Raw genomic sequence first — 12682 nt, forward strand, 5'->3', positions numbered from 1 at the left:
TTTGTTGAAGCTTGAATTTTCTCTCTTTGAATGAATGAGTTGATATGTTGTTTGTCTTGTTGAATATATCAACCATAAAGAATTATTAACCATTAGATAAACAACCTCGCCCATTCTAATTGGTTCAGTACGCTGACGACCTCACCAACCTCTGACACGACAACTTTCTAGTTGTATAGCACTTAAACTTGGACAAGCACACTCTATAGAGCACCGGGTCCCTGCATTTGTGAGGATCATCAAAACATTTGGAAACAATAAGACTTATCATTTTCCCCCTTTTTGATGATGACAAACAAACTGCCTCACATGAGTTAACATTCTAAGTGCATCAGTTCCCCCTATCAGTATTCCCCCTGTCACTAAACTCTAATTTCACAAAGCAGTTTAATTACAATCAATTCCCCTTTTTGACATCATTGTAAATGAGTGACATTAAACATATTCAAGCTGCATGTAGAACGTTAGGAATCAGGGCCATGGGCCACACAGTACATGCACAAGTAAGCAAAAATAAAGAAGAGAAAAGCATACTAGTCAGGGCAAAAAGAGATGATACAATTAGATCACTAAAACTGACCAAAATGTTCGATCAAAACAGTACACTTTGCCATAGGAACTGAAAAGAGAAACCATCATAGACACAGAAAGACATAATGAACTTGGATGGAAGACTCATTTCGGACAGAGGGAGAGGGGGAGGTAAGGACCACAACAACAGGGTCATGCGATTGTTAGCATCGACATGAGCCTGGAGTAGCTGCTTATTATGATCCTGAACTTCCTCACTCAGTGAGGAATTTGTCTTCAGCAGCTGTGCATTCTCAGCTCTCAACTTTTCTACTTCCTCCTTATCCTCAGAACAGGGACTAGGTCCATTTGAGACAGTCTGCTGCAATTGAGCCTTAAGTCTTGCAATCTCAACTTCTTTTGCATTCAAGGTTAAAGTAAAATCATTCATCTCCCGCTTGAGAGATTCTTGCTGCTCAAGAAGATCAGACACATGAGACTTACCCTTGAATTTTCCCTCAGAACATTCACATTCCAGGAGGCCTGGAGGAGAAAACATATGTTTGACAGTATCAAGTACTCCTCTTCCAAGAGGTACTCCAAAGTGTTCAAACATATAGTTCAACAGATACCCATACGGTATGCCAGGTTTGGCATTTTCCAAGTCATCACCCTGTGCATGTGTTCAAGCATGATTGCTAGAAGGTTGATGACCTCAAGTTCAATCAACTATTCCATGAGGAACATGTCTGCGACAGAGGCTACAATCCTCTTTTCACTCATTGGCACCAAGACCTTATTGATGAATTCAAACATCAACTGATACTCTCCCTTTAGGAATTTCTTAGGTAAGCTAACACGTTTTGTGTCCCCACGCTTTGTAGCCTGTTGAGAAAACTCACTATAAGGTTTGCAACCTTCAATGGACCTGATCCCTCCATCACCGAGAAGCTTCATCTTGTAGTAAAATTCCCTCACCTCAAGCTCATGCAAATAGGGTGCTGGAACTTCAAATAAGTGTTCCCAACTTTGTAATGACACAGAATAAGAAAGAGCGGACATACCAAATTCTGTGAGAATTTCTAGATCAAGCATTTTCCCATTCAACACCTTTTGTTTTCTGAGTTCAGCAATACTCTCCTCTCTTGTCAACTCCCTGCCCTCAACTTGCTTTTGAATGGTCTTACCTGGTCGCTTACCAGATTTTGGTTTAGAAAGGGCCTTTTTAATCACATTGTTTTTTTTATAGGTGACTTCTTCTTAGACTTAGTAACCTTTTTAGCTTTGATCATTTATTTTCTGCCTCCTTCCTCCAATTAGCCATTGCTCTAACAATATCATCAGATTCTGTTTCACTCGACCCTGTATGGTAAGGAGTTGAGGTAGGTTTCTCAACAAGCACATGACCATCCCTTCTTTATCTTCAATTTCTTTATGTTTAGACCTCATTTGCCACCAAAGTGTCTCCCATTAATTTCTGGACCACTCATCTAGTTGCATATCATTTTTTTGTCTCTTTTGGGTTGAGACTCCACTATTTTTCCTTTTCCTTTCAGACTTAGTAAGGGCATCCACAAATCTAATCTCAAGTCCAGCCTCAACTTCTCCCAGATCTGAGACAACCACGGTCAAAGTATTAGCACCTCGAACACCTTTTCTATGCCAGACTAGAGGAATTTCTTCTTTTTCCTCTTCCTCACTATCAACCCCAAAGGATTAAGGAGTTTGGTCGAACACTGGTTGAACATTCTGAGGGACCTGTTCCGATGATCTATACTCTTGTTCTAAGAGTATTGACTGGGTATCCCCTTTAAGAGATGCCAAACTTTGTACAACCACAAATTCCTCTACCGCTGCTAGTATGTTAGACTCCATACCTTTTCCCTCAGGTAAATCACGTTCAAATAACCTTTCAGACATAGTGGACGACATATCCCCTGTTTGAGACACTACTTCTAGATCTTTAATTTGAGTCTCAAGAGTTGGCTTTACGACTGACTGGGCTTCAGAGTTTTTGGACTCTTTGTCTAACAGAACCAGAGTTGGAGAGCAAGGCAAGACATCTCCAGGGTTGATTTTAGGAGATACCAACACCTCAGTATGGGGTGTGATAGATTCATCAATCTCACTAACCCCACAAATGGTATGGACGGAGAGCCTTCAGGAGGAGAAATTGAGAAATTGAATAAATTGGGTTTTCAATTTCTTGGGAGAGAGGAGACTTTGAGGAAGAAGAGGAGTTCGACATTTTGCTTAGACAACAAGAAGAAAACAGATGAAAACTTAATGAGATAATTCGAAGAGAGTAGGAAGAATTTTTTAGTGTTGAGTTCTCTCAAAATGTTGTATTTAACAGGATATCGGGTCCCTGAACAGTAATGATTCTTGGTTTTTAAACTGAAAAGACGTATGTAACTGACACAAGGAATAAGAAGGAGACACGTAGCAGTGACCGTTGACAAAAAGTTGTGTAGTTAAAATGATACTAACCTTCTAGGGGACCAGGTCCCTCTCTATAGATAACCTACATGTATGGTCAGATCTTCCCTTCAGCCAACATGCCATAAGTGTGTACCTGCAGTAAGGTACTAGCTGTGAATTCACAAACGTTAAGCAATACACTAAGTATAGACAGTTGTCCTCCCTAGAATAGTCGATATGAGAGGCTTCATGCACACTTCTTGTGACATCAGGTGCTCTTATGCATTCCCAGACTCAATCTATTCTTGAAGAAGCTTTCATTTCCCAATGCCTTTGTGAAGATGTCAGCCACCTGGTCCTCCGTCTTGCAGTACCTCATCACCACGTTCTTCTTTTCAACATTGTCTCTGAGTAAGTGATGCCTCACATCTATGTGTTTGGTCCTCTTATGTTGTACATGATTCTTGGCCATGTTCATAGCACTGGTATTGTCGCATATGAGAGGGATGGTATCTGTGAGAACACCAAAATCTTCAAGCTGCTGCTTGATCTACAAGAGTTGAGCACAATATAATGCAACAACCACGTACTCAACTTCAGCAGTTGATAGATCTACTAAATTTTGCTTCTTTATTCCCCAAGAGATTACTGATGAACTTAGAAAATGAGCCATCCCAGATGAGCTTTTTTTATCAACAAGAAACCTTGCATAATCAGCATCAGCATAGCCAATTAGATCAAAAGAGTCATCAGACGGATAGAAAAAGACCAGATCTTGTGTGCCCTTCAAGTATCTCAGTATTCGCTTGGCTGCCTTCAGATGTGACTCTTTTGGAGCAGCTTGAAACCTGGTACACATTCCCATGCTGAAGACTATGTCAGGTCGACCTACTGTGAGGTAAATGAGAGATCCAATTATTCCTCTATACATAGTCTGATTTACATTAATGCCATCTTCATCGTTGTCCAGTTTGCATTTGTACTTATTGGAGTATAAATAATTTTAGGCTCCATCATACTGAACTTCTTGAGCAATTCCTTGATATACTTCTCCTGACAAATTGATGTACCCTGGGCAGAATGTTTGAGTTGCAACCCTAAGAAAAAGCTTAGTTCTCCCATCATGCTCATTTCAAATTCATTGCTCATTAGGGCAGCGAATTCTTTACACAAAGGATATGTAGTAGCTCCAAAGATGATGTCATCTACGTAGACTTTCACTACTAGGAGGTCCTTTCCTCTTGACTTTAAGAACAAAGTATTGTCAATTTTTACTCTTTTGAACCCATTTTCAAGAATAAATTTTGACAATCGCTCATACCAGGCCCTGGGTGCCTTCTTCAGGCCATATAGCTCTTTGTTTATCTTTAGCATGTCAGTAGGATGACTAACATCTTTAAAACCTAGAGGTTGCTTGACGTAGACTTCCTCCATCAAGTACCCATTTCGGAAGGGACTCTTGACATCTATCTGAAAAAGCTTGAATCCCAAGTATGTGGCAAATGCTATTAGTAATCTTGTGGCTCCCATCCTTGCAACAGGTGCAAAGGTCTTATCATAATCAATTCCTTCTTCTTGACTATTGCCCTGCACCACCAATCTTCACTTGTTTCTTGTAATTGTTCCATGCTCGTCCAACTTGTTTCTGAACACCCATTTTATGCCAACGATGGTTCTGTTAAGTGGTCTTCGGACCAGGTGCCATACTTTGCTCCTCTCAAACTGATGCAACTCTTCTTGCATGGAGTTCACCCAGTCTGTATCTAACAGAGCTTCTTTGATGTTCTTTGGTTCAACAGTGGATATGAAAGCTAAGAAAGTAGCCAAATTTCTTGCCTTGGATCTGGTTTGAATTCCAGAGTCAAGAGCGGAAATAAAGTTGTCTAGAGGATGAGATGATTGTTGTTTCCATCCTGATTTTCTAGCAGTCTCCTCATCAGGTTCATCAGCTTGGACATCACTTTCTAATTCCTCATGTTGGTTCTCTCATTTATGAGCATCATCTTGAGCAGCAAAAGGACTAGGTGCTTCCATAGGTTGTTCAACTTTTTCATCAGTGATTCATTTCATCACCAGCTTCTCGAACTTGGTTATCCCTCTGAATCTGCATTAGCTCCTCAAGTTCAAGATCCTCATTTCCTTCTCAATTGCTCGGCTCACCTGATTCATCAAAATTTACATGCATACTCTCATCCACACATTTGGTCCTTTTGTTGTATACCCTGTAGGCTTTGCTTGAAGAGGAGTATCCCAAAAACATTCCCTCATCACTTCTTAGATCAAATTTTCCAAGATCATCTTTGTCGTTGTTCAGCACAAAGCACTTGCATCCAAAAACCTTTAGATGACTGATAGATGGCTTTCTTCCATTTAGCAGTTCATAGGGAGTTTTCTTAAAAACTGACCAGATTAAACATTTGTTGGTGACAAAACATGTTGTATTCACTGCTTCAGCCCAAAAGCTCATTGCAAGACCTGAATCTATAAGCATTGTTCTTGAGATGTCTACCAAGGTCTTGTTCTTCCTTTCAACAACCCCATTTTGCTGAGGAGTTCTTGGAGCAGAGAAGTTGTGGTGGATTCCATGGTCCGTGCAGAAGCCTTCAATTTGGATATTTTCAAACTCAGTACCATGATCTGACCTGATACCTGCAATTTTGACATTTAGTTTCAAATCTATCCCTTTTGCAAAAGTCATCAGTGTTCCAGCTGATTTATCTTTTGATCTCAAGAACATGTTCCATGTGAATCTCGAGAAGTCGTCAACAATTACCACGATGTATCTCTTCCCTCCTCTACTTTGGATTCTCATTGGTCCACACAGATCCATGTGAAGAAATTCTAGTGGCCTGGAAGTGGTGACACCTTTCTTTGCTTTGAAGGATGATCTTATTTGATTCCCCTTTACGCAAGCCTCACAAATTTTATTTTCAGCAAACTTCAATCTGGGGAGACCACGGACCAGATCCCCTGCAACTAATTTGTTCAGCAGTGAGGATCTCACATGACCTAATCTTCAGTGCCACAGACTTGCATTTTCAGATTGAACACTGAGACAAGTAAGAGTGTCTCCTTCTATAGAATCCAAATCTGCAACATACATGTTTTCCACTCTTTTGGCAGTAAGAACGACTTTATTGGAAGTGAGACTTGTGACTATGCATTGATATGCCACAAATCTTACTTCATTCCCTTTATCACATATTTGAGAAACACTGAGCAGGTTATATTTTAAGCCACTCACATAATACACACTATTTGTGGAGTGTTTTATTGATCTCCCAATATTCCCAACACCTAAATGAGTCCCTTTTCCCATCACCAAATGACACACCACTGCCCTGGTGTGCTTCCAAAGAGTGAAAGTTCAGAGTGTCTCCAGTCATATGCTTTGACCAACCACTGTCCATATACCAACATTGTCTGCTTCTTCTCCTCTACACAAGAACCACTTATTAGATTTAGGAACCCACTTGAGATGGAGTTCCAGGAAACTGTCAAAAGGTTTAATGAGAAACCTTCTTGTCCATGGGGCAAATTTTTCTTGCTAAAATGGTAACGGGGACCAGGTACCTTCTTTTTCTCTACTTTTATTCTACCCGACTTAAGGTAGTTCTCCTGATTTTTTTTTACCCTTTTTGGAGACTCGCAATTTTTTTTTCAGGTGACCATTTCTTCCACAGTGGGTACACAAAATATTATCTGAAATAGAAACATATTTACTGTGAGGATTGTAGGGGGGTTCTATCTTTCTACACCCTAAGCCTTTTCTGTTGTTGAACTTCTGACTAGCTAAGTATGAGAGAATCTTAGATGAGTCAGTCCATTTCAGGGAATGGTTTAGCTCTTCTTTGATTTGATTTAAGTCCCTCATTAGTTGTGAATTCTTTTCAAGAGAGACAATTAATTTTGACTTAGATGCTTTCAACCTTTCTTCTAGATCAACCTCAAAATTACTGAGTTTTATTTTTCCACCCTTAGAGGTACCAGGTTCCTCGTTAGGTTGCAGACTCTCATTCAACCTCAAACTTCTTGGCTTCATAGTTCTTCTCTATTTTCTTTCAATCATCCTTATCATATTCTCTTCTGGTCTTTGGAATCGCCTTCATAAGTTCTCCTTCGTTTACGTCTTTGGTGGGGATGTATGGTCCATCAAGAATCACGTCCCATAGCTCAGTATCTTCTGTATTGATGTAATCATGCATACATGTCTTCCACCATCCATAGAATTGTCAATTGAAGCGGGGTGGATGAGTGGTAGACTGTTCTTCCTCTAGACTCGGTGGAGCACTTCAGGATCTTTCTTCTCTTGGTATTACCCAAATAGAGAAGTCAAGCTCTGATACCACTTGTTGGAATGTATGCATCTACTAACTACGATAGGACCAGGTCCTTTATATAGTAAAGATGCACGGAAGTAAATACAGAAAGTAAATAGAAGACACAATACTTTTACGTGAAAACCTCCTTGCTCAAGGGAGTAAAGCCATAAGTTGTCTCACAGGATTTCCAAACTATTTTCACTAATCTTCTCAAGCAAAAGCGAAACACAATTTACACCACAACAATGAGATGAACCTCCTAATCTCAAAACTAAGTAATACCTCCTATTACTTAACTGAGCCTAAGTAATGCCTGCATTTCCCACTATACTAATCTTAACTAATTAATATAGACTTTTTCGTAAGACACAATGTCTCCCTCAACTATGTGCTTACAATGAATCACACAAGTTTTAAAACGTTTCTATCGAAGTGAAACGAATCCTACAATTTAAGCACAAATACAAGCAATCAAAATAACAATAGGTTCAGGAAGCAACTCGTCCGTCTATGAGGTCCCTTGTTCTTCTGTTGAAACTTGGATTTTCTCTCTTTGAATGAATAAGTTGATATGTTGTTTGTCTTGTTGAGTATATCAACCATAAATAATTATTAACCGTTGGACAAACAACCTCGTCCATTCTGATTGGTTCAGTACGCTAACGACCTCACCAACCTCTGGCACGACAGTTTTCCTGTTGTATAGCACATAAACCTAGACAAGCACACTCTGCAGAAGATCGGGTCCTGCATTTGTGAGGATCATCAAAACATCTGGAAACAATAAGACTTATCACCTTGGAATAGGAACCTAATCCACAAAATCATCGTCGTTATATGTCATGAACCAAAGTACACCCTAAGCGTAACATGACATATAGGATGCCGATAGGTGCAACACAAGTCACTTCGCATGCATCATAGAAGATAGTAGAAATAAAGACTTTAAAGATAGCATTTTATACATCAAAAGAGTTTGACAAAAGAGGAAGTCTAACATAAGTCTCGATGCCATCTAATACATCATAAAAAAAGTGATTGAGACTTAACTTATACATCACATATGACGAGTCCACAAATTGGACTCATTTAGGGCTTTATTTTAATAGAAATTGTGTCCTCAAATGCTTATTTTATCTCAATATCTGATGAAAATACATAAGTTTCAGATATTTGAAGTTTGAAGGAAAGTATGGATACTACTACACAAAAAGGAATGAAAAGGCTGAAAAGAATGAAGAAAATGAAGCCTTGAGGATCGCCGAATCCACTTGGCGAGTCGCCGAAGGGTCTTACTTCGCCTTTTGTTCCAGTGTTGAGCCCTGAAGGAAAGGATCAAGTTGGCGGAAAAAGGAAGCAGTCGGCGTATCACCAAGATGTTCCGTGAGGCAGTACTATGTCGCCCAATGACCCAAAGCATGACGACGCTAAAGGATGGTGCAAGGCGGTGATGAACTACATCAAAGGGCGAATCGCCGAGTTGATCGGCGATTCCGACTAATGTCGTTAAATGATCCGTTGTAGCACAGATCTTTGAAAACTATAAATACTCATTGAGAGTTTTAGCTTAGTATAAGATTTTTAGTGTGAAAATAATTAACATAATTTTTAGTACTTTTTATATTTGCTCTAAGTTTGAGAGGGTTTTGAAACATGAAGAAGAAGAGGGTTTCATCTCCAAGGATTCGGACTTGGGTCTCTTGGATTCTTCATTCTTGGCCTGTAACAAGACTTAAATCTTCATACCCATTTGAATGCAAGCTCATTTAGGTATAAATTTATATCTCTTGATGTGTGGCTAAAAATCCCAATTCTTGGGGTGTGATTTAGCGAATATGGGTTAAGATTGTTGTTGGGTCTTGCTTGCTGATAGATTAGATGTAGTTTAATGGTGATTTCGTCTAGAAGTTGTGGATGAATTTAACAAATTTGTAGTTGCAATACAAGTTTATTTATGTATTTTTGGCTTGCTCAAGAGAGAAGTCGCGAAACCAAGACTACTAGATTGATGGCCTAAGGAGTGGGTCGACATGAGGTTCAGTCCGAGAGAGTGAACCCTAGTCCCATACCCTAACACTCAGCTCGAGAGAGTGAGTGGGGTAATGCGTAGGTTGGTCTTCATGCGGCAAGTGGGTGTTCGAGAGGAACCCATTTGAAACGGGGTAAGTTGCTCGAGAGAGAATTTATTCCCACGTATAGCTTAGCCTAGTCACTATTACTCTATAAATTTTCTATCTAAAGCATGTACACAATAATTTAAATTAACCCGTATTCGGATCACATCCCAAGAATCCCTTCTCATTACTTAGATTACTTTGTTAATTTTGCTATTTTTACTCACTAGTGACAAAACCCCCATTGTTAATTGACACTTTTGTGTCCCCCTTTAATTTACAATGTTTTTAATCGTTAATGTCTTTAGCTACCACTAGTTAGAACTAATTTTATTTTTCTATTAATTCTCAAAACCACTCCCTTGGGAATCGACCCCAACCCTTGGTTGGGTTATTATACTATTGCACGATCGTAGACACTTGCATTGGAAGTTGTGTCGTTGATTACACAAACATCAAAATGGCGCTGTTGCCAAAGAGTGGTGTTATTTGAGAATTTTTAGTTAAGTTGAATTTTGTTCTTGTTAGTTATAGTGATACTTACTTAATTTTTAGTTTTGTTTTGCTTGTTTGTGTGTTGAAACAAGAAGAATGAGTGTGAATGATGACAGAGGACCCAAATGGACCAAGTGCTATCTTCTCTCTACCCAGAGCCAAAAGGGGGGTGGCCTCATGAAAATGAGGCAAACCTCACTGATGGAACTTGAGTGACGAGTTGCTGTAGACGGTGAAGTTTTATTGATAAATCCTTAATAAATTTGGATTAAATCTTAAAATTCATGATACGTTGGCCAAGTCAAATTACTGGTTAATAAAGTTGGACTAATATTTAAGTCAAAATTATATGACTTATATCAAGTCCAAATGACATTTGGGCCAGTCCATTAAGTTGACAAGATGAGCCCGACTCATGTTCTTCAGGCCTAGGGGTCAAAATTGCTTAGACCAAAATACCCCTAAAGCCCTAGCTCAATCCTATATAAAGAGGTCTTCATAAGACCAGAAGATACACACACATACATACATACATAAATAAATAGTTGCTCTTCATTGGTGATCTGCAAGTCTTCCGCTTACAAAGAAGTCTTCGCTCCAAGTGTTGAGCCGCAAGTATTCCACCAAATCAAGAACATCTGTGAAGAGAAGAATCAGGGGATTACATATCTCTTTAAGAGATTTTATAAAGATTGTAACCTTCGCATTAATTCAACTACAAATATTATTGTTTGCTTGCTATTTTTACTGTATTTCAGCTCGAGAGAGTGAACCCTAGTCTCATATCCTAACACTAAGCTCGAGAGAGTGAGTGAGGTAATGCGTAGGTTGGTCTTCATGCGGCAAGTGGGTGTTCGAGAGGAACCCATTTGAAACGGGGTAAGTTGCTCGAGAGAGAATTTATTCCCACGTATAGCTTAGCCTAGTCACTATTACTCTATAAATTTTCTATCTAAAGCATGTACACAATAATTTAAATTAACCCGTATTCGGATCACATCCCAAGAATCCCTTCTCATTACTTAGATTACTTTGTTAATTTTGCTATTTTTACTCACTAGTGACAAAACCCCCATTGTTAATTGACACTTTTGTGTCCCCCTTTAATTTACAATGTTTTTAATCGTTAATGTCTTTAGCTACCACTAGTTAGAACTAATTTTATTTTTCTATTAATTCTCAAAACCACTCCCTTGGGAATCGACCCCAACCCTTGGTTGGGTTATTATACTATTGCACGATCGTAGACACTTGCATTGGAAGTTGTGTCGTTGATTACACAAACATCAAAATGGCGCTGTTGCCAAAGAGTGGTGTTATTTGAAAATTTCTAGTTAAGTTGAATTTTGTTCTTGTTAGTTATAGTGATACTTACTTAATTTTTAGTTTTGTTTTGCTTGTTTGTGTGTTGAAACAAGAAGAATGAGTGTGAATGATGACAGAGGACCCAAATGGACCAAGTGCTATCTTCTCTCTACCCAGAGCCAAAAGGGGGGTGGCCTCATGAAAATGAGGCAAACCTCACTGATGGAACTTGAGTGACGAGTTGCTGTAGACGGTGAAGTTTTATTGATAAATCCTTAATAAATTTGGATTAAATCTTAAAATTCATGATACGTTGGCCAAGTCAAATTACTGGTTAATAAAGTTGGACTAATATTTAAGTCAAAATTATATGACTTATATCAAGTCCAAATGACATTTGGGCCAGTCCATTAAGTTGACAAGATGAGCCCGACTCATGTTCTTCAGGCCTAGGGGTCAAAATTGCTTAGACCAAAATACCCCTAAAGCCCTAGCTCAATCCTATATAAAGAGGTCTTCATAAGACCAGAAGATACACACACATACATACATACATAAATAAATAGTTGCTCTTCATTGGTGATCTGCAAGTCTTCCGCTTACAAAGAAGTCTTCGCTCCAAGTGTTGAGCCGCAAGTATTCCACCAAATCAAGAACATCTGTGAAGAGAAGAATCAGGGGATTACATATCTCTTTAAGAGATTTTATAAAGATTGTAACCTTCGCATTAATTCAACTACAAATATTATTGTTTGCTTGCTATTTTTACTGTATTTCAGCTCGAGAGAGTGAACCCTAGTCTCATATCCTAACACTAAGCTCGAGAGAGTGAGTGAGGTAATGCGTAGGTTGGTCTTCATGCGGCAAGTGGGTGTTCGAGAGGAACCCATTTGAAACGGGGTAAGTTGCTCGAGAGAGAATTTATTCCCACGTATAGCTTAGCCTAGTCACTATTACTCTATAAATTTTCTATCTAAAGCATGTACACAATAATTTAAATTAACCCGTATTCGGATCACATCCCAAGAATCCCTTCTCATTACTTAGATTACTTTGTTAATTTTGCTATTTTTACTCACTAGTGACAAAACCCCCATTGTTAATTGACACTTTTGTGTCCCCCTTTAATTTACAATGTTTTTAATCGTTAATGTCTTTAGCTACCACTAGTTAGAACTAATTTTATTTTTCTATTAATTCTCAAAACCACTCCCTTGGGAATCGACCCCAACCCTTGGTTGGGTTATTATACTATTGCACGATCGTAGACACTTGCATTGGAAGTTGTGTCGTTGATTACACAAACATCAAAATGGCGCTGTTGCCAAAGAGTGGTGTTATTTGAGAATTTCTAGTTAAGTTGAATTTTGTTCTTGTTAGTTATAGTGATACTTACTTAATTTTTAGTTTTGTTTTGCTTGTTTGTGTGTTGAAACAAGAAGAATGAGTGTGAATGATGACAGAGGACCCAAATGGACCAAGTGCTATCTTCTCTCTACCCAGAGCCAAAAGGGG

The sequence above is a fragment of the Solanum verrucosum genome, unplaced genomic scaffold (assembly GCF_900185275.1).
Source record: "Solanum verrucosum unplaced genomic scaffold, falcon-dt-bn FXZP01000209.1, whole genome shotgun sequence".
Classification (NCBI taxonomy): domain Eukaryota; kingdom Viridiplantae; phylum Streptophyta; class Magnoliopsida; order Solanales; family Solanaceae; genus Solanum; species Solanum verrucosum.